General features: G+C 35.8%; 1 pseudogene; it reads left to right on the top strand.

Annotated features, from left to right (window-relative positions):
* The first annotated feature begins 13,270 nt into the window (after positions 1-13,270).
* Positions 13,271-14,711, top strand: LOC144240481 (G-patch domain and KOW motifs-containing protein pseudogene; annotated as a pseudogene).
* Positions 14,712-24,071: the final 9,360 nt, after the last annotated feature.

Raw genomic sequence — 24,071 nt, 5'->3', positions numbered from 1 at the left:
CACACCTCCAGGAACAAATTATGAAAATGGTTAAATTTTTTTCTTAAAAACAACCCCACAGGCTTTGGCCTATGGCTGTGCATGGGCTGTATTTGATCTGGGTTGTTCTATGGCAGGTGAGGGCTCAAGAGGCCCCTGGAGCAGCCTGGCCTCAGCCCGGTTTGGTTCATGAGTTCCAGGCTGGCATTGGGCTCTACACTGACAGAGCAGAGCCTGCTTAGGATTCTCTCTTGCTCCCTCTCTCTCTGTCCCTCCCTCATGTATGCTCTCTCTCAAAATAAATAAAAGTTTTTAAAAAATTAAATCTTTGAATTGGATAAAAGTGAGTGCTGAGGATCATGGTAATGAATTTTGTGTATTTAGGTTTATTTATTTATTTTGAAAGAGAGACAGAGACCAAGACAGAGGGAGAGAGAGAGAATTCTAAGCAGGCTCGGCACCTTTAGCACAGAGCCCTATGCCAGGCTCAAGTTTTAGCAGCAGCAAGTTGAAACAACCAACCAGTCACTTTAATATTCATTACAAAAATAGATAAACTTAAAATACATATACAAAATTCAATTGTTTGGAGGTGCTTGGGTGGCTCAGTTGGTTAAGCATCAGACTCTTGATCTTGGCTCAGGTCATGATCTCGCAGTTCACGAGTTGGAGCCTGGCATAGGAATAAAACTCCTCCATAGAACAAACTCCTAAATTAACTAATTTTTTTCTTTTACTCATACAGCATAATTTTCTCTTAGTCTGTGATGAAATTTGAAGCATGTAAAATATATCAACCAGTTAGGTTCATCAGATAACCCAAAGAATTATTGAGTCTTTATAGAACTCCTTTGTTGTTAACCAGCTTTAACTTAATAAATGCTAATTCTACAAATAATACTTTTTTTGGCACAGCTATTTTTGCCAGATCTAAGTGGGACTTTTCTGGATGACCCATACATTCCCTAGCGTTAACATTCTTAGCAAGGTCTAAGACTACATAATAGACCTTTTGGATTGGCTTGATATATGTGATTTTCAAGCCTAAGTACATAGCCAATCTAATTGCTTCAGTACAGCCAAAAAGCTCAACTTCAACAGCAATTATCAATCCTCATTACAAAACAGGTTACTAAGACAAGGCTTCATTTGGAAAAGAACATCTCTTCTCTTTTCCAGAAAGAGGTTTGAGGGAGCCAGAGACATGGTTTAGGTACTGTTTCTGTGACAATTTTGTGGCAGAGATTATTCCTTAATTGCCCATCCAACCGGGATAAAGCTTTATTAGACACATTTATTGTTTCCATTGCAACTGGTGTTCTGCAGCATTAGCCTCCAAGTCGCCTGTGTGGCTCTTTTTCAGGCCATGTGAATAATGCACTACTGAAGTAGTCATTGGTATTTTTGACTATAGGAAGAATTTAATTATAATGATTTTGTGGCAATCTAATTGTTTGCTAAGGTTTGACTTATATTTTTTAAAAGTGAACGTGACCTGCAAGTGGCTGATTTCATGTATGTTTTCCAACATATAACTACCTATACAAAACCATTTGTTTTCTAAAAAATTATAGCAAAACAAAATATGGCCACAGTTTACCCACAGTTTTCAAATGTGCATAGATACAGCCTGCCTGTCTCTATCTCTCTGCTCCTTCCTCTTCATTTTCTCCTTATGTCATTCATGAAACTGCTTCCCTTCTGCACTCTGAAGGAAAGCAAAGCTTAGAGCCACTTCCTTTCTGAGAATGAGTCTATCCTTAGCAGCCTCCATTCCCTCTAGTGCTATTTTCCTGAATGAATTTGTTTTGTTCAGTGATGTTTAGAGTACACAAACCCGACTGTATGTGAGATATTGCCCACCTGCAAAAGCTCCCTGAAGGCACTAAGTGAGGTAACCAGGCGCTGCAAGAATGATTGCTTCTGGGATACGAGGATGGAACCGAACCGTCGGAAGGCAACACTCTCCGTAAACCTGGAATGAGTCAGTTGACATGTTTCAAGGGGCAAATTGAACAATTTAAAAAAGGCTTGCTTAGGTAGCAGAAAACAAAAAAGCTGTTAGAGCTATACCTTGGTTTTCTTAGAATGACCCCACATTTCCGTGCCTGAATACTATCTTTTCCTACCTGCTTTTCGTTTCTTCTTCCTTCCTCTCTCTTGTCAGGAATGTCACAATGCAAATCACGGCCTCTAAAAGAATGTGATGAGTCTTCCAGGTTCACTGTACTTTCACTTTTCTTGACATTCCTATGGAAATTAACTAGAAGTTTAATTATACATTACCTATTAATGATTTCACATTATTTATTACCACATTTTTTGTGTGTGAAGTATATGCTAGAAAACTATTTGGGCCACTAAAGAATAGGGAAAAAAAAGTCAATATTTTTCAGCTTCGACATAATCATTCTAATTTTGAAGTCCTTGAGTGAAATTTGTTTGTTTTTTCCCCACAGTATTACATTGTCTTCTTATTGATTTACAAATCATTATTTGTAATTAATTTGGAGTTAATTTTATATTCCAAGTGGAATCTTTACTCAGTTGTGTGTTGCAAAATCTTCTCTAAGTTTGTGGCTTAAAAACAATCTTATTTAAAAGGAAATAAAGGGATGGGACACCTGGGTGGCTCAGTCAGCTAAGCGTCTGACTTCAGCTCAGGTCATGATCTTGTGGTTTCTGGCCTCCAGCTCTGTGCTGACAGCTCAGAGCCTGGAGCCTGTTTCTGATTCTGTGTCCCCCTCTCTCACTTCCTCTCCCCTGCTCGCTCTCTCTCTCTCAAAAATAAAACATTAAAAATTTTTCCAAAAAAAGGAAATAAAGGGAAAAAATAAAGGAGACTATTCTTTATGAACTTAGAAAAAAGGAAGGATTATTTTTGAACAAGACATAAAAACACAAACTATAAAGGAAAAGATGGGACATTTTTACTACATTAAAAATGAGAATCCAATTAAAAGTAGAATAAAGAGAACAAAGAAAACAAAAATCATACCGCAATTATACTTTGATAGATATTTTTTCTTATCAACCTGAAGATATGACTTTGCTCTTTTCTGGCTTGTATTTTCTGCTATCGAGAAGTAAACTATCTGACTGTTATCCCCCTGTAGGTCAACTGATCTTGCTCTTTGCTTTTAAAACCCTCTTTTTCCCTGTACTGTTTTACCATGACATATCCAATTGTAGATTTTCTTTTAATTAATCCTGTTCTGGATTATTTAAGTTTTTCAAATCTGAGGAAGGAGATATTATAGAAAATCTAGGGTATCGCTTAACATTACTTCATTGAATATGGCCTTTACCCTAATATTCCTATTCTCTCAGCTCCTAAAATAATTAGAATTTGGGCTTATTCACTCTATTCTCCCTGTCAATATTTTTTATTTTTGTCTTTCTGACAAATTTTCTGTAGAACTACATTCCACTTCACTAATTCTTTCAGCAGCTATGTTAAATTGCTTTTAACTTGAAGTATGCATATTTAAAATTTAAATTTTAATATTAGTAGTAAACTTTTTATTTTAATATTAATAGTTTTGAAATTTTAATATAATTAATCTATTTTCTGTTTAAGAAGTTTAATTTGTCCTATATTTCAACATTTTCAGGAATATTTAGTTGAATATTTTATTTATAACTTCAATGCCTCTCTTTGATTACATGTCAATATATTTATTTTATAAACTAATTAAATGATTCCATCATGTGCAGTTTGGGAATCTCATTCTTTAGTTTGACTTTTCTGTTGGGTTTGCATGATTATGTGATCCTTGACAGGTCTCATTATTTTGAATGGGGACTGCTTTCTGGCATTTAATAAGTAGGAAGAAGTTGGTGTCTTTATTTAAAATGTTTTCCTCCAAAGGACATTAATATTTGCTTTCTCAAAATTCCTATGAGCAAGCCAAGTTACATTCTCAGGGGGCCTGGGTGGCTCAGTTGGTTGAGCGTCCAACTTCGGTTCAGGTCACAATCTCATGGTTCAAGGGTTCGAGCCCCACGTCGGGCTCTGTGCTGACAGCTAGCTCAGAGCCTGGGGCCTGCTTGAGAATCTGTGTCTCCCTCTCTCTCTGACCCTCCCCTGCTCACGCTTTCTCTCTCTCTCAGAAATAAATGAAAACATTTTTTAAAAAAAGAGAAAGAGTGTGTCACATTTTCCACTGACTTAGCCAGCCAGGTGCCCCAAGATTGCATTTTTGTCTTCATAATTTTAAGGCAACACCTGGCATAATTTTAATGACACAAGTGTGTATGCTTATGAACTTTTGCTTAGGGGATATTTTTTCTTTTTTATTTAATTTTTCCTTCTACTCAGTCCCAATTCAGACTCATATTGGGCTGGCATTCTCTTGAAGATGGATTTGTTGATTTTTTTTGGTTTTCTTAATTTTACTAGTGAACATGTTCTGCTCTAGGAAAGTTTGCTTTATGTAGAGAATTCTGAGCTGATATTCTTTATGACACTGGATGTTTATCCATTTCCCTGGTATGTGATCCTTCTTTTAGACCCTGGTGACTTCTGAAGATTGACAAGGGACTTTATATCTGTCCTTATATAAGTATCTTCTTCCTCTGTCTTCTGTTTCCCTTAAAATAGAGCTAGTCCAGTCATGATTTAACATACAGATATTAAGCACTGCAGAACTTTGTATTTTGTCCAAGGAGTGGTTTCTTTTTTTGGCTTTATCCTGTTTTAGTTTAGTTGTTGTTTTTTTTCTCAGAATAATTCTAAATTCTTTAAGGTACAAATATTATGATAGCTTTCACTGAAACCTAGATCATGCTCAATGTTTTATATTTAGAAGGTGCTGAATAAACTATATAAAATGGATTAATTTTAATATTTAATCAATAGACTAGAAATCTTTTATTTGAGTTGCACGTCTTACTTGTGTGTATTGCAGATGTGCATCAAGTTAATACAATCTCCCTGTTGAGTGCTTATTACCTGTAAGGTATTGTGTCAGTTCCAGTGGTCGCAAGAGGTAGTAATTGAATTCAACTTGCTGAAGGTATTTTAGTTGAATTGGGAGCTCCTTAAAGAGGAAAGAGAAAGATCTTATTTGTTTTAAATTTAATTTTTATGGTATCTACCACAATCTCTAATACTGAAAACAACTTTAAATTTTTATGTAGAGGTCAGAGCTAATTGGAGTGGTATACTCAATGAATCATAATTATTTAATGTGTTTTACTAACTAGCAAAATCTCTAAATGCACTTTTTTTTTGTATTTATAGACACCTTTATTTTTTTCTTTCTCCCTTTAAGTTTTTATTTAAATTCCAGATAGTTAGCATACAATGTAATATTAGTTTCAAGTGTACCATAGAGTGATTCAACATTTTTGTACATCACCAGGTGCTCATCACAACAACTACACTTCTTAATCTCTTCACCTATTTTATCCATCCTCCCTTCCACCTCTCCTCTTTTAACCATCAATTTGTTCTCTATAGTTTGTCTCTTGGTTTGCTTCCCTCTCTGTTTTTCCCTTTGCTTGTCTAGTTTGTTTCCTAAATTCCACATATGACTGAAATCATATGGTATTCATCTTTCTTTGACTTATTTTGCTTAGAATAATACTCTACAGCTCCACCCATATCATTGCAAATGCTAAAACTTCATTTTTCTATGGTGGAATAATATTCCAGTGTGTGTGTGTGTGTGTGTGTGTGTGTGTGTGTGTGTATGTGTATACTAGGGCTGTTTCCATAATTTGGCTACTGTAGATAATACTGCTATAAACATTGAGGTACATATATCCCTTTGAATAACTATTTCTGCATTCTTTGGGTAAATATTTAGTAGTGCAATTCATAGTCAACAAAACTAAAAGCCAACCTTTGGAATGGGAGAAGATATTTGTAAATGGCATGTATGATAAGAGTTAGTATCCAAAATCTATAAATAACTTAACAAATTCAAAACCCAACAAATAACACAGTTAAGAAATGGACAAGATTCATGAATAGACATTTTTTCAAGGAAGACATACAGACGGTCAACAGACACATGAAAAGATATTCAACATTACTCATCATCAGAAAGATACAAATCAAAACTACAATGAGATATCATGTCATACCTATCAGAATGTCTAAACTCAACAATACAGGAAAAAACAGATGTTGGTGAGGATGCAGAGAGAGGGGCACCCTCTCACACTGTTGGTGGGAATGCAAACTGGTGCAGCCACTCTGAAAAATAGTATGGAGGTACCTCAAAAAGTTAAAAGTAGATACCCTACGATCTTTAAATACTTTTTAAAATACATTTCTGATTTAACCCTAACGTACTAATTTCCTTCTTTGGAATAGATATAAAGAAGCTAACATAGACTACAAATCCTTCTGAAGGTTTGGGGAGTCTGACTAAATTCAAACATTTGCTCTCAGAAAAGAAGAGCAAGGTTAGTATAATATAGCATATAAATAAATAATGTTAAGAATTTGAATGTGACTTGCTAAGTTGAATCAAAAGGGAAAGCTGTCAATGTAGATTTAACTTTGAGTAGATTACAGCACAATATATGAAAAAATCCACTCACTCAAACTGTCAGTGAAACAATCACGTAAAAAGCACATTTATTTTTTACAGAGACAAGTAATGGTTTTTAACTTCAACCACTGAATGTTTTCTGTATTTTTTCTAATCTTTCAAGTTTTTATTTAAATTCTAGTTAACATATTGTGTAATATTAGTTTCAGGAATAGAATTTAATGATTCACCACTTACATATAACACCCAGTGCTCATCACAATAAGTGCCCTCCTTAATGCCCATCACCATTTAACCCAAATCTCTATCTACTTCCCCTCCAGCAATTCTGAGTTTGTTCTCTATAGTTAAGATTCTCTTTTATGGTTTGCCTCCCTTGCTTTTTTTTTCCTTTCCCCTATGTTCTTCTGTTTCTTAAATTCCACATATGATTGAAAACATATCCTATTTGTCTTTCTTATTTCATTAGCACAATACACTCTAGCTCTATCCACATGATTGCTAATGGCAAGGTTTCATTCCTTTTGGTGGTTAATATTCCAATGTATGTATATATACTACATATTCTATATCCATTCATCATTCAGTGGACTCTTTCCATAATTTGGCTATGGTTGATAATATTGCCATAAACATCAGGATGCATGTATCCTTTTGAATCAGTATTTTTGTATCCTTTGGCTAAATACCTAGTAGTGCAATTGCTGGATTGTAGGATAGTTCTATTTTTAAAAAAATGTTTTTAAATAATTTTTTAATGTTTTATTTATATTTTGAGAGAGCATAAGCAGGGGAAGCATAGGGAGAGAAAAGGACAGAGGATCCTAAGTGGGCTCTGTGCTGACAGCAGCAAGCCCAATGTGGAGTTCTAACTCACGAACCATGAGATCATGACCTGAGCCAAGGTTGGATGCTCAACCAACTGAGCCACCCAGGCACCCCTATTTTTAATTTTTTGAGGAAGCCCCATACTGTTTTGCAGAATGGCTGTAACAGTTTGCATTCCCACCAACAATGTAAGAGGGTTCCCCTTTCTTTATTTCACCTCCAACATCTGTTATTTCCTGTACTGTTGATTTTAGCCATTCTGACAGGTGTGAGATGTTATCTCATTGTAGTTTGGGTTTGTATTTACCTGATGATGAGTGATGTTGAACATCTTTTCATGTGTCTGTTAGCTATTTGTCTTCTTTGGAAAATGTCTATGCATGTCTCCTGTCCATTTCTTAACTGTGTTTTTTGTGGGGGGGGGGTGTTGAGTTTGATAAGCTCTTTATAGATTTTGGATACTAACCCTTTATCAGATATGTCTTTTGCAAATATCTTTTCCCAATCTAAAGCTTGCCTTTAGTTTTGTTGATTGTTTCCTTCTCTATGCAGATTTTATCTTGATGAAATCCCAACGATTCATTTTGCTTTTGTTTCCCTTGCCCCTGGCAGTATGTCTAGTAAGAACTTGCTATGGCCAAGGTCAAAGAGGTTACTAACTGTGTTCTCCTCTAGGATTTTGATGGTTTCCTGTCTTACATTTAGACCTTTCATCCAACTTGAATTTATTTTGTGTATGGTATAAGAAAGTGGTCCACTTTCACTCTTCTACATGTTGCTGTCCAATTGTCCCAACACCATTTGTTGAAGAGACTTTTTTCCATTTGGTATTTTTTCCTTCTTTGTTGAAGATGAGTTGACCATATAATTGTGCATCCATCTCTGGATTTTCTATTCCGTTCCATTCATCTATGTGTTTTTGTGCCAGTACCATACTATCTTAATGACTATAGCTTTGTACTACAGCTTGAAGTCTGGAATTATGATACTTCCAGACTTGTTTTCTTTTTCCAGACTGCTTTGGCTATTTAGGGTCCTATAAAATCCAACTATACTATTGTCTTTACTGATATTTATATTCATTCCGGCTCTTAATAAAAGAGGCAGCAAAGTCACATGGTTTTGGGTAAGAGGTGTACATAGGAAAGGGAAGAATTTGAGGCCACTAAATAATCTGTCATAGCATGTGAATGTTAAACTTTACAAGATAATGTCAAACTGATTAAGTGTCTTTTGAACAAAGTTGAAATTGCCCTAGAAATGTGTAAGGGAGTCTATTGCTGAATTGATCTATACCATGTATTTCAAATTGTCCAACTGCTTAATTTTTGCAGATTTAAAGAGTATTAAATGATGCGTCATTTTAGTATTGATTTATATTTTCATTACTTTGATAACAATTTCTTATATTTACTGTTCATGTATTGTCTCATTACTTTTCCTGTCTCTTGGATTGTTTTTTTCTTACTGGCTTAAAACTCAATATTCTGAAAACTATTTTGTCAGTAATACATATTGCACATAATTCAAGTATGTAGCTTAGTATTTGAACTCCTTAAAGATATCCACTGATAAAGAGAACTTCTTTACCTTCATAGAAATAAATTGATGAAGTATTTTTATGGTGTCTTATTTAGGAAATCTTTTCTTAAGCTCAGATTAGAAAGGTAGTTATATGTTTAAAATTTCAAGTTAGATTAAGAATTGTGAAAACCTGGGGCGTCTGGGTGGTTCAGTCAGTTAAGCGTCCATCATGATCACACAGTTCCGTGGGTTTGAGCCCCGTGTTGGGTTCGGTGCTGACGGTTAGCTCAGAGCCTGGAGCCTGCTTCAGATTCTGTATCTCCCTTTCTATCTGACCCTCCCTGCTCACGCTGTCTCTCACTCTCTCTCAGAAATAAACAAAACAAAACAAAACAAAACAAAACAAAAAAAGAATTGTGAAAACCTATGTGGAGTTGATTATCTTCCTCACCTTTAATTATTTTTTATTTTATAGTGGGAGGTAAGAATCCAGCTTTTATTTTGTTCATGTGAAAAAGTATTTCTTTCTGGCACATTTTCTCTGATTTGCCGTCATACCTTTGTCAGCTACCCAAGCTTTATATGTGTATGATTCCCTTACCTAGCCTGTTCTATTCTGTTCATCAATGAGTCTACTCTATACCTACACCATACATCTTATGTCATTTATAAGCATCTTCCCGTATAGTAAGGCAATAGGTCTCCTATTCTTTAAGAATGCTACTTTGTTCTTCCATATACACATTAGAGGAAACTGTTCAAATATTATTAGAATCCCATTAAGATTCTGATTGAAGTTCCAATGAACACGTATAACCATTTGGGAAGACTTGACACCTTAAGATGTTATGAAGTCTTCCTACTCAAGCCCATGAGATAAGTCTCTACTAATTTAGCTCTTCTTTATTGATTTGCAATAATGGTGGATGATTTTCTGGCTGTAGATGTTATACATCCTTTTTTTCCTGCATTTTGTTAAGGATTTTTATTATTTTAAAATATCAAAAAATTTTTAAATTTTAATGCTTATTTATTTTTAAGACAGACAAAGACAGAGAGACAGTGAGCAAGAGAGGGGCAGAGAGAGGTGGAGACACAGAATGTGACAGGCTTCAGGCTCTGAGCTGTCAACATAGAGCTCAACATGGGGCTCAAACCCACCAGCGGTGAGATCATGACCTGAGCTGACATTGGACACTTAACCAACTGAGCCACCCAGGCATCCCCCACCTTTTTCTTTTTAATTTTGTTTTTAAAAACGGTATCAAGTGTTTTTTAAAGAATTTTAAATTTTTTTAAATGTTTTTTTAATTTATTTCTAGGAGAGAGAGAGAGAGAGACAGCATGAGCAGGGGAGGGTCAGAGAGAGAGGGAGTCACAGACTCTGAAAGAGGCTCCAGGCTCTGAGCTGGCAGTCAGCACAGAGCCCGACACAGGGCTCGAACCCACGAATTGCGAGATCATGACCTGAGTGAAAGTCGGATGCTTAACCGACTAAGCCACCCGGGCGCCCCAGTATTTTAAAGAATTTTAATCTTTGCTGGTACACATGCAAGTGCAATTGAACTTTGTATACTGATCTCTATTTAGTACTTGTTTAATTCATTTTATGAAATTTCAAAATCTATGCTATGTAGATATTTCTATCATTTGAAAATAATGACCAATTTATTTTTTCCATTCTAATCATTTTGTCTTGTGTTTAAAATCTATTTATTTATTTTGAGAGAGAAAGCACATGTGAGCAAGGGAGGGGCAGAAAGAGGGGGAAGAGACCCTGAGTGGGTTCTGCACTCTCAGCATGGAGCCAGACACAGGGCTTGAACTCACAAATCATGAGATCTTAACCTGAGCTGAAATTGAGCCAGATGCTTAACTGACCGAGCCACCCAGGCACCCCTCTAACCATTTTGACTTTAATATATTTTTCTCATGTTGTCACACTGGAAAATAATATGGAACATAAAATGGTGAGAACAGGCTTGCTTATATTAAGTAATTTTTTACACAAAATAAAATGTGGTTAGATGAGAGAACTTCTTAGGATGTTTCCAAAAGGGCAACTATTGATCTTAAGTTAGCTAGTTAGCTTATAATCTGCAGTGTAGAAGAAATAGATTCTGAAAGGGAAAAATACTTGGTTATAATATTAGTTCTACCACTCACTGAGTGGTAGTTTTGGGAGTTTTTCATGGAATCTAAATTTGACCTAATTAATACATGTCTCTTAAAGTTCATATGAGGAGTCAAGAAGCCTGTTAATATGGAATGGGGCATGTACATAAATACTAACAAGTGAGGTTCAATGTTACCAGACCATATTGGATTATAGATATAAATAGGGACAGTTTATTAATATAGTGGACTAACAACTGCATTTCCTGTGCTCATTATAATAAATATTTGTGGAAGTTCTCAGAGAAGGTTTACATGTACTTCCTTATTATATCCAGTTTCCCCAGGGCCTGTGAGCTCCTTTTTGGGAATGCTTTTCTGCTGAAGGTACCTTTTCTCTGATTTGTGGTCACCACTGGTCCCTTAGGAATGGCAAGTGCTGCTGCAAATCCATGCTGTTAGAGCAGATGACTGAGTAGATCTATTGTCATGGCTGAGCTCTCTCTCACTGTTTATTTCACTGTGGCAGGGGTGCCTGGATGGCTTAGTCAGTTAAGTGTCTGACCAGCTTGGGTCATGATTTCATGGTTTGTGAGTTTGAGGCCCATATCAGGCTCTCTGCTGTTAGTGCAGAGCCTGCTTCGGATCCTCTGTTACTCTCTCTCTGTCGCTTCCCTGCTCATACTCTCTCCAGTTCAAAAATTAACAAACATTTATTTCACTGTGGCAAACAAGGGCTCCTGCCTCTTTATACATGCTAAGGTAAAGATCATATAGTATCATTGCCTATACCTCATAGTAAACAACTGTTTCATTTTTACTAACGATTTTTCCCTTCTGCTTGAATACGAACCAGGGAGTAGGGGTGAAAATGGATTGGAATAATTTACCACACTTCCCGTTAAACAACTGACTTTCTTTGTCCCTTTAGTTCACACCTGGACACTGAGACTTCTTGTGATGGACAGGGTGGATTATCTGATGTGTGTGTCCAGATACACATAAATAGATTCTCTTAGGTTTATACCGTCAATTTGAAATACATGCCCTGATAAATCTAAATCATGAGCGGTAGATGATACAGCCTAAGAAAAAGCAGAAATAATAATTTAGCAGAATAGGATTGAGCATAGAATTCCTATCTGATTTATTTTTATATCAGGAGAAGAATAGTGTAATCCAAAGAGCATTTCTGTTGGAGTCTGTGAGGTTGAGCCTCCATCAGAGTCTCTCCATTTACTTACTTTGCACTGGAATTTAGGATAAGGCTTTTTAAAAATTGTTGTTGTTTAGCCTTTTATTCTGTTTTACCAATGCTGGGTCTTATCTGCTTAATAATTGTTAATGTCAATTAAATGGATATTAGAGATAAATTTTAGGAAGATTTCTATATGGGACCTATTTCTATTGAGATTAAATTCTCAGATCAAATGTGCATAAAAACACAATGATATATGCTGTTATTTCTGTGAAACAGACCCGTTGCATGATAAAACAGGTGAAAGCAATTTTTGATAATATTATTCATGTATGAGTATATTGATGATAATTTTTAGTTTTCAAAGATGCGTAGTTCAACCCAATCTAAGATTCTTAGAACATATACCATTCATAGCATTTGTATCTCTGAATTTGCAGCTCTAATTCTTATTCATGCCATTTTGATGCTATGGAGACGATTATCACCAAGAATAAAAACTTGACATAGTGGCATGAGCTATGTATAATAAGAAAGCCAGTTACAACTACCTATTCAAGAATATTTGAAAACCTGGCTCAGAAAACAAATAAGAAAATCTCAGAATTTCTTAAACAGCTTGATGCTTAAAATAAGCTTACTTCAGGTGTACAATACTATATTATTAACAGTAGTCACCATGCTATACATTAGATTCTCAGAACCTGTTCTTCTTATAACTGGAAATTTGTGCCCTTTGACCTACATCACCCCTGACAGTAAATCCTTTTTTAAAAAATTAGTGAGGAATAACATATAAAAATATTTTAAAAATTATTTCATCTAAAGATAAAAATGAAAAAGTAGGCCTAGTTCAATAGAATTGTAAAGGTAGTCAATGGTATATTTTTGCAAATGAGATTAATTTGACAACCCATTTTCTTCATTTCCTAAAACAGAATAAGGGAGAGTCACATTTCCTTAATTCTGTCAAGTATGCATTAAGTCTACTTGGAAAGAACCTTAGTGAAAATAACATTGCATCATAGGAGTCATATTTTTTTGCAGCTACACTGAGATATAAATAAGTAAAATGTTAAGATACTTAAGGTGTTAAGAGTCCCCTGGGAAGAAGGGCAAGATGGCAGACACTGAAGAGGGTACTTTGCAGCCGCCAGAGCCTCTGCTGCCCCAATTTCATTCAGCTTCAGTCGCACATCAGACCTGAGGGAGCTGTCAGATATGGGAGATGACATGGGTAGGGCTACAGAGGAGAAGGATTTCTTGAAGACCATGGAAGGGAGTGAGCTACAGAGTGTGAAGCCCTCAGAAACCCGCAAGGAACTCCTCACCCCTTTGATCCAGAATGGCCATGGCAGGCAGCCACCGACCCCAGCTTCTGGGCCATCCACAAATACTGAGACCTTGGTGGATGGGGGACTGTCCCAGGCTGTGAAGGAGTTCACTGAGAACACTAAGATATCCCTGGAGGAGAGAGAAATCAGGTGTTGACCCCACACATGCTAACCCCAGGATCCAGAAAGGATGTATCCCTAACCGGGAGAGGGCAGATAGCGAACCCCAGGCTGAGACAATGCAGGAGGAAGCTGATTAGGAGGCAGTCCCTGTAGAGGGCTATGGGCTGGCTATGAGACATGGGCTGGAAACCTGGCGAGGGCATTGGCCGCAACTTCAATCAAGTGGTGAAGCCCCGTGTTAACTCACTGAGGCCAAAGGGGTTGGGGCTGGGTGCCAACCTGACTGAAGTCCGGGCCCTGGCCACCACTGGCCCCCACTGCATGCCAAGGCCAGATGAGGATCAAGAGAAGAATAAAGAAGATCAGCCTCAAGGACTGGTGCCGGGGGGAGCTGTGGTGGTCCTTTCTGGCTCTCACTAAGGCCTCTTTGGGAGGGTAGAATGCCTCGATCCTGACAAGTTCGGGCCATGGTTTGCCTGGCCATGGGGAGCCGAAAGGTGACTGTTGGTACTGCTTGCAGCCTGTCTCCCAGCAAGAGTTTGACAAGAACTCCTTCATCTCAGCCAGTTGCATAAAACTTCCTCAGCACAAGGGAATGGAACACTCTCATCACAGAAGGCCTTCTGGGATCAGGACCTCCCCAACTGGCAGGAGGACTCACAGAGGAAGCAGAAACACCTTCCCAACCCACAGGGGGAGAATGCAGCCATGAATGAGAAGGCAGATCCCAGGAGCCAGCACTGGTTGCACAGACACTTACACATGTGCTTTGTGGACAAGCTGCATAAAGGTGGCCAGTATTATAACACCAAGATGACAATTGAAGATGCCCTTGGCCCAGATACCTGTGTGTGTCGAACAGATGAAGGCCTGGTCCTAGAAGACTTGAGGGAAGACATGCTGGAGACTCTGATCCCCAAGGTCCAAGGCAACCGAGTGATGGTGATGCTGGGTCCTCAGGCTGGAAGAGTGGGCCACCTGCTCGACCTGGACAGAGAAGGGAGCCAGGCTCTGGTGCAGCTGCAGAGAGAGAATCAGCTGATAGAGCTTCACCATGATGCTGTCTGCCAGTACCTGGGCCTCAGTGACTCAGATGAAGACTGACACGTGCTGCCCTGCCCCCCCCTCCCCCCAGCCGGGCTGCTGACAGCTCTGTAGCAGTGTGAAAAGCCAGTCTTCACAAAGGTGAAGAGGTCATTGTTCCATTCTCCACTTGCACTGCAGCCCCAGGACCAGGACAGGGACAGGTCACAAAATAAGTAGACCAGAAGGGAGGCTCAAAACAAACCTAATACTCTCCAGAAGCTAGGGGGTAATAAAAATCATTCCAAAACCTCAGTGAAATGACAAGATCTTAAGTGTGTGCTGAGCTGAGTGGAAGAGGGAGCCAGGGTGACCCAGAGGGGAGCCATTCCAGGCTTCAGCCTCACCACCCTGCATGGGCTGACAGACCAGTTAAAGGATCTGTCTGCTTGAGTTCATTCTCAGAATCCTGATGTTGTACACCTCCCTCCGTCACACACATGAGCTCATCACACACATAAGCTCATCACATGCATGAGCTAATCACACACATGAGCTAAATGGGTGATGGGCATTAAGGAGGGGGCACTTGTTGGGTTGAGAAATGGGTGTTTTATGTAAGTGATGAATCACTGAATTCTACTCCTAAAACCAATACTGTACTCTATGTTAACCAACTTGATTTTTTAAAAAGATGATATAACTGTTATGTGCACTCAAAGTAAGAGTACCTAAGTATATAAAGAAAATGTTGATATTTATGAAGGTAAAAATGGACAGTTTTATTACACTATATGTTAACTGACTTGGATTTAAATAAAATTAAAAGATAATAAAAGATATTTAAGGTGTACATCAGGATTTGATGTACATATACAGTATGAAAGAATCCCCCCTTTGAATGAACACATCTATTACCTCACATATTTGTCTTGTTATTTATTTATTTATTTATTAATAGGGTGAGAATTTTTAGGTTCTACTCTTACCAAATTTCAACTACACAGGTAAGAGCCATAATTTTTTGAAAAAGTCTTTCAGATTTTTGACCTGAATTTACTTACCTTCCTTAAAATTATCAAACTTTCTATTTGTCTCTTATTTGTGGTACTTTATAGGCTATGTAATTGGACTAATTCTTTAAAGATTGGGGCAATAGATAATATCCTCTGGAACAGTAATTCCTGAGTCTGGTTTTTTATCACAATCGTTGGTAGAGCATGAGAAATATTTATCAAATTATAAATTGTTGATACTTACAGTGGTGTTGTTTCTTTAGGCCTATAAATTAGTCAGAAATCTGTTTTGGAAGTTAACTTCCCAAGTGTTGTAACAAATCTATACACAGGATTTGAGAACCTCTTCTCTAGCAGGATGTGAATTTTTCTGATTCAATAAGCCATCTACTAACTAAAGGCATCAGGTAGAGAGATTTTTCTGAATTTCATACGAGAGGATTCATAACAATGGTAGAAAAACATTCTTTCCTATTATTAGGCTAACATTTATCATGGGCAAATGCTGGTTAATTTTAATTTTATTTTCTCTCATCAAAACATTTCCTGGTTTATCTGCTTAATAAAAGACTAAAGGTTACTGTCATATTTAACTAAGTAGGGAAGCTATTTTTAAGTCATGTATTATCTTTATATTTCCTTTAAACATAATCTCTATTCCATAAATAAATTCAGAAGGTTAAGTTATGATGTCAAATATATTGAGCAGTAATCTGTCACCTATGGCCAGCTGACCACTTAATGCTCACATAGCTTCATAATGTGTCCTGTAATAAACCCATTGTCTTGTAGAGGGGAAATGTGGCTCAAAGAGACGATGTGATTTCCCCTGAGTTACACTTATGGATACAGGAGAATAAGGCCTAGATATTGGGCTTTCCTAAATCAGGTTTGCATGGCATGGGATTCTGAGAGGAGACAGACTCGAAGAATTGGAAAATGATGTCAATATATGTGATGTTGGTCAAACTAGTGCAGGTTCGTGAATGCAACGGAAGGATGAAATTTTTCTTGTAATTGAAATAAAGGTATGTGAAGCCAATACTGTTGCCTCACATGTAGGTGCTGTTCTTCAGGGAAGGAGTGAATCTTTTCAGGGTTAGAAGGAGTGGAAAATGGGAACTAAAGAGTGTCAAGGAAGGGAGAATAATTTTTTAATAATAATGTTTATTATTATTAAATAATCACATCCTGCTAGAGAAGAGGTTCTCAAATCCTGTGTATAGATTTGTTACAACACTTGGGAAGTTAACTTACAAAACAGATTTCTGACTAATTTACAGGCCTAAAGAAACAACACCACTGTAAGTATCAACAATTTATAATTTGATAAATATTTCTCATGCTCTACCAACGATTGTGATAAAAAACCAGACTCAGGAATTACTGTTCCAGAGGATATTATCTATTGCCCCAATCTTTAAAGAATTAGTCCAATTACATAGCCTATAAAGTACCACAAATAAGAGACAAATAGAAAGTTTGATAATTTTAAGGAAGGTAAGTAAANTTAAAGAATTAGTCCTATTACATAATAATAAATTATATATTTATTATTAGGATCTCTTGATCCTAAATATGGAGCCAGAGGGAGAATTTCCAGAACTGCAAATAATTCTGAGGGCCTGAGAACAGGAACAGTGAGCCTCTTTTCTCTGCTGGTGATTAGGGAGAATGAATATAGCAACATGATAAATATAAATATTACTAAACACATTTGTTATGATAATGTTTGTAATCCAAATGATTAAAATAGGAACATGTAATTCAAACATAAGTATAAAATATGGAGTTAGCATGAGAGTGTATTTCACAAAAGGAACCAGCTTCAAAACTGACCTGTGTAATGGCAAACTTTGCTCTAAGGTACAGCATTAAAATCAGGCACTGCAGTATGTATTTTTGTACAATTTGAAATTTAAGCTAAATGAATAGTCATTTAATTTAATGACTAGAAAATATTTTAAAAATACCTAAGAGCAGTTGCAGATATTATAATTCCTGATTTTTAAAAATGTAAGATTTATATAAACCATATGGTATCTCAAGAATGAACAGTCTGGTGCAAAAACTTTGTTCCTCTCTACCATGGAAGGTAAGAGATCTGAGAACACTGACAACATTCAGGCCCTGGGAGCAATAACATGGTGTTGTTCACATGAAAATTGTATGGGATTCACTCTACTTGCTGGAAACACAGATTTTACCTCTTCTTTTAAAACTAGACATATATATTTTTGTACAAATATTTTTCTGTTGCATATTCTAGAATGATATATAAACATCATGATTACTTATATACAATGAAATAATAATAAAATGTAGGAGTAAATGATCACATAAAATCATTATTTTTACCACTATCAGGGTAAAATTAATTTGGAGAGCTTTGTTGTATATCTGCTATCATACTTTTGTGACCTATAAGATTGACCAAGACAACTTGGGTTATGTCCCTATAGGTATAAGGGAGATTAAATCATTTTATTTCTCTCTTGACAATTGAGGAAAGCACAGTTTTAGGCACTATGGTCTCTTATATTTCACCATGTTGTGTCAATTCCTCAGATACATATTAAGCCCTATTCCTTCCTTTCTTAAAAATTTTACCCACATTTCAAGGTCAAAGATTTACTTAACCATTTCAGATGGCCTTCTGCTATTGTGTAGAATTCTAAGATGAGAAAACACATAGTATTTCAACCCTCTAATTGTCTAAAAATAGGCCCCTTCATCTTTAAGTTTGGACATTAATGAGCTGTCTACATTCCTGTGGCAAGCCTCCCTACCACAGCAATGGCAAAACCTTCTCATTTAAAGAAGATCAATAGCTATACACTTTTTTCCTTTATGCAGTCTAGTTTACAATTCACTTTTAATATCATTTAAAAGTACATAAGCAAATCCTACATGACATTTTTATTACCATTGTAATATCTCATGTTTAATTTTTGGCAGTAAATATAGTCTGGTACAAACTTAGAAACAAAATTAAAACTTGAATTTAAGGGTTGTTTTTTTTTTTTTAATTTATATGGTCATTTGACTTTTGGGGGGTGAATACCATCTTTGTACAAGACACCTGTGTGTGACAAATCTGAAGTAGTTTGATTTTCAGATGACCCCCAGAGGTTATATTTTATTTGTTTTTAATACATTTTGGGAAGTCTACCATAGTTTTAAATTATATTTTCAAAAGGCTTCACATAGAGTTATCATTGGGACATCAATGGATTTTATTTGACCCAGTCTACTAATTTGTTTTTTGAATATCCCCAAATTAATTGCAGAATCCAAAACACCAAACCTGATTCTTTCACCTTTGAAGACATTTTTTTGTCATTAATATATATGTTTAGAATCTGTTAGATAAGGGAGAAAAACAGGCTAAAAGCCAGGACTCTGACATCCCATAGACTTTGGGTTTCAATTTCTCCCATGAATTTTAAAAAGTAGATAATTTTCACAGGATAACCTATTCTTTTTCTATCTTAATTTACTTAATTGTGAAAGGTGTGAGTGAAATTGCCTTTACTTCATAAAGTTATTATAGGAGTAATTATAATAGGACAACAAAAGAACACAGTATTTAGACCATAATAATCAAATGCATATTTCCTTTATTAGCCTCTTCTCTAGTCCAGGAATGGACTTGGTGGAGATCAATGGAAGGTGAGGCTATATAAGGAAAACACACAGGATTAGTACTCTTATAAATATAAAGGTGAGCAGAAATCTAAACCCATGAGGGAAATCCAGAACTCACAGCAGAGAACACTGCCATCATGTTGTCCATGTACCATAACAGTCTCCAAGCTTTGTAGGTAAGCCATAGCAGCTCTGGCTTCTTAGGTTGCATTTTCTGCATTTCCAAAATTAGTCACTACGGAAGCATGGTAAATATATGCTCACCTAAAAGTCACAAAGGTACAAGGATAATGAATATAATTATTGATGTTAGTAGAGCTGTCTTATTTATAAATGTAGAACAATGACACCTGTCTTTTTTTCTTTTTGGTCTTTTATCTCTTTTGTGTTACCAATGAAAGCATACAAAACTGAATGCCTTTAAACAAAACAATGAAATATAAATGTTGTTATTTTGGAAAAGATGCAAAGCAAACAGAAATGATAGGGGTTGTGGCATTATATATGTGTATTTGAAAGAATGGACTTTTCAATGATCTAATATTCTAAGGAATTTTACTTTTCTGTAATTTTGTATCCAAGAAAACTACAGATTTCTGAAATATTTGCATTTTGAAGTTCGTTTTAACCATTATGTGTTTTAGTAATCCAATCAGCAAAGCTTTTAATTTCTCTCTGTTTTTGGAATCTGCTTTGGCCAAGGATTAGAAATCCAGCAGGGTTAGCGTCTACTTCTTCTTGGCATCTGGTAATGAATATGGCTTAATGATTGGAACTTTCACAGTATGCTCAGGGTGAATCATTAGTACTATGTAAAAACCTTATGATTTACTTAATGCATTTTTGAGGCTACATATTTGTTATTTTTAAATGGTAGCATTCCATGATTATTTCAAATCATGTCACCTTAAAACTTGCTGGTTTCTACACATTATCAATTTAGAGGAGTATTTTAAAAATAAATTGTTAAACACATTTGAGTTTTCAGAGCAGTATTAAAACATTTTTATTATGCAATAAAATTGGTTATGTGGAGTGTTTACATTTTAAATTAACTAGGTAAAGATGTATGAAAATGAACAAGATGGCTGCACCTTTTATTTCAGTGAAACCCGATATGGAGGAAATACTCACACAGAATCCCGTCACTTCATATAGTTATTTTAGATCCTTTCTTTACAATATTAACTTTATAAGTCCAACGTTCATTCTGTTATAATAGTGCTACCATGCATTCTGCCCATTATGGTCACAGTGCCTGGTAGAGAAAATATTCTGAAAAAAATCAGAAGCTCTTTTGCCTAAAAGGGTAGGCCCCCCTTTGAAATCATCTAAAGATGTTTCCACAGAATACTGTACAGAAAATGATCAACACATCAACCTCTTTATCGACCACCCTCTCCAAAAAGCTCTCCAAATGAGTTTTTATTTCAGGTGTTAGTGACTAATATTTTTTCTAATTTACTTACACTCCCATTAAAATGTCATCTCAAAATAAAATTGAAATCTATATATGAAATTCATTACATTGGGAGCAGATACTCATTAATTTTTTTAAGTAATAAAAAATTAATAGTACTAATTTCAAGTTTGACTTTAAGCATACCTACCATCTTTTATTGCTATTTCCATTTATATGCTATTAGAATTTCACATTTGGGAATTATGAATGTGTGTATTGGTATGAAGGAAAATCTGTATTGACTATAAAATACTCTAGCTATTATAGACAGAAGAAAAATGGACCATTTGAATATAGTTAAATATTTTTTGCTCATCATAGATTTTGCTTTGTGTATTAAATATCTATAACCAATTTTAATATATAAAGAACACGTATACTTAGAATAGGATCAAAATCTTAAAGGGAAAAAAGGGGAAATATTTGAGATCAAGCATCCCATAAAAAAGAAAAATGATTCTTACAGTAATCAAACTATGCTCATTCCTACATATAATATAAAAACATAAAAAATTATACTCAAACACTACATACATAGAGAGAAAGATCTTAAGAACAAGGCATTTTCTTTCTATCTAGATATACCAGGTTAGAAAATAACTCCTAGGGGCACCTGACTTCAGCTCAGGTCAAGATCTCGCACTGCGTAAGTTTGAGCCCCGCATTGGGCTCTGTGTTGACAGCTAGCTTGGAGCCTAGAGCCTGCTTTGGATTCTGTGTCTGCCTCTCTCTCAAAAATTAAATAAAACTCCCAAAATATATGAGAAATAACTCCCATTGTTACCCAGGCTATGGGACAACAGAGACCCTTGTATATTGCTGGTTTCAGTATGGGTACATATAACTGCTGTGAAGAAGAGTTTGGCGGTGTTGAACATAATTATATTTATTCTTTGATGCCCCTATTTTAGATTTAGCCTCTAGAGACATTTCACATGACTGGAATAACATGTAAAAAGATATTAATTAATTTCTGCATTATTTAAATAGCAACAGTTTGGAAACAATATACATTTCTTTTGTTGGGAAACTATTTAAATTATTAATTAGAAACATAACTTTTTGTGCTGTCATGGAAAGATCTGTAGGATTTATTGTCGAATAAAAAAGAATATCTGAGAGTACTTGATAGCATATTACATAAAATAGCTGTAGACAAAAACAAGAGAATAAATAACTGATGTAGATTAACAAATGGGTGGCTGTGAGAAGGAAATTTTTTGATGTATACCCTGACTTTTCAATTTTGGAACTATATAACTGTACTATGTGAAAAATATCTTATGAAATTAAAATTTAAAAATAGAAATGATGGATGCCGGCTCAGTCGGTTGAGCATCCAACTTCAGTTCAGGTCATGATCCTGTGGTTTGTGACTTCACCCCCCACATCGGGCTTGCTGATGTTAGTGCAGAACCCACTTTGGATCCTCTGTCCCCCTCTCTCTGCCCCTCTCCTGCTCACACCCTCTCTCTCAAAAATAAACAAAATATAGCTGGGGTATTCTTACTTCCAGATAGTAGTTTTCTGTACATATAAAATCCACATTGACACCTACATAAAATGATTACTTTCTAAGTCATACACAGAAAATGTATTAAGGAACCAAGAATAGTGGTAAAGGGCAATAGATTTATAATTGATTGAAGAGTATGGTTGCTAGGATTGATATGCTAAAATTTCACATCTCTGTGTCTTTGCATAAGCAGTTCATTGTGCCTAATATTTCCTTTTCCAGTCTCCCTTGGTTTTCTATCTGAGGAACATTTTTCAGTCACCGAGGCCTCCTTCAAACGTTAAAAAAAATTTTTAAACAGGTACTCTATTATTTCTCATTTTGTTCTCTCCTAAGAACTCTGATTATGTATCCATTATAGCACATATAATCGTTCACTGTCTTTTTTTTCCTTCTACTCTTCCCTAATATACTGTAAACTGTTTGAGAGTAGGGATTGTACCTTGTTCATTCTCAGGATTTGACACTGTCTGGCACATAGTAGGAGACCAATAAATGTGTGTGAAATAATTGAACAATAAATGAAATGCATTAGGTAATCAAAATGGTGCATGAATATAAAAATATTTTAAGGAAAAATATAAGAATATAAGACAAAATGGCTTTTTATACTATGACTATTTTTTGTATTTATGACTGTTATGAAGTATAAAAGTGTGTGAAAGAAGTGCTATTAAAGGACACAGCACAACATTAATTTTGAACAATGTGCTCAGGCCTCAACTAACATGCATAACTAGAGTAAAGTAAACTGAGGTGAATAAAGGCTAGGTAATTTTCCCCAGATAAGACAACGTAAAAATTGAACAATTAGGAATTTGAATATAGTCTGATTTTTCCCAAAGTCTGTTCACTGTGCAGTATGAATCACATATACAGTAAACCAAGATGATAAAAAAAAATGACTAAAGCAAAATAAAGACTCCAGGAACTACTTGCCCATACATCTAGATTTTTTTCTTCAAATTTTTATTTAAATTATAGTTAACACATAGTTTAATATTGTTTTCAGGAGTAGAATTTAGTGATTCATCACATAACACCCAGTGCTCATCTCAACCAGTGCCCTTCTTAATGCCCATCACCCATTAACCCACCTACCCCTGCCCACCTCCTTCCAGCAAGTTCTCTATAGTTTTCTATGTGTTCTCTATAGTTGAGAGTCTCTTATGGTTTGCTTCCCTCTTTTTTTCTCCCCCCACCTTTCCCTATGTTCATCTGTTTCCTTAAATTCCACATATGAGTAAAATCATACAGTATTTGTCTTAAGGGTGACTTATTTCCCTTAGCATAATACACTCCAGCTCCATCTGTCCATCTGTGCCGCTGTTAATGGCAAGAGTTCATTCTTTTTGATGGCTGATGATACATCTATATTTATTCTATCATTTGGGAACTATTGGGCCAATGAAAAAAATATAGAGATGACCAAGTAGTACCATATTTTTCAGTTAGTTTTAGCTGTGCCTTAGTTATGCTCAATATTCATGGAGGGTGGAAATGACATGATGAAACCAAAAGCTATGATTTCTTTTTCAAAATTTATTTCTTGAGAAAATGAAACCCTGGTAAGTGTAACCAAGAGAGTTTGTGGATATTCCTACTGAGTTAGTCTTTTTTTTTTTTTTTTTACAAATAGGTTACTGTCAAATTAGTTTCCACATAACACCCAGTGCTCATCCCCACGAGTGCCCTCCTCCATGCCCAATCCCCCCGCCCCCCTNGTAGAATATGGTTGGATAGGTGAGAGAAGGATGCTGGAATTATCCAGAGAAACTATATAGTCTAATTACTCCTGA

Source organism: Crocuta crocuta, unplaced genomic scaffold (genome assembly GCF_008692635.1).
Source record: "Crocuta crocuta isolate KB4526 unplaced genomic scaffold, BGI_CrCroc_1.0 scaffold6, whole genome shotgun sequence".
Lineage (NCBI taxonomy): Eukaryota > Metazoa > Chordata > Mammalia > Carnivora > Hyaenidae > Crocuta > Crocuta crocuta.
The sequence above is the reverse complement of the archived record's forward strand: the minus strand, read 5'-3'. Positions and strand labels throughout refer to the sequence as shown.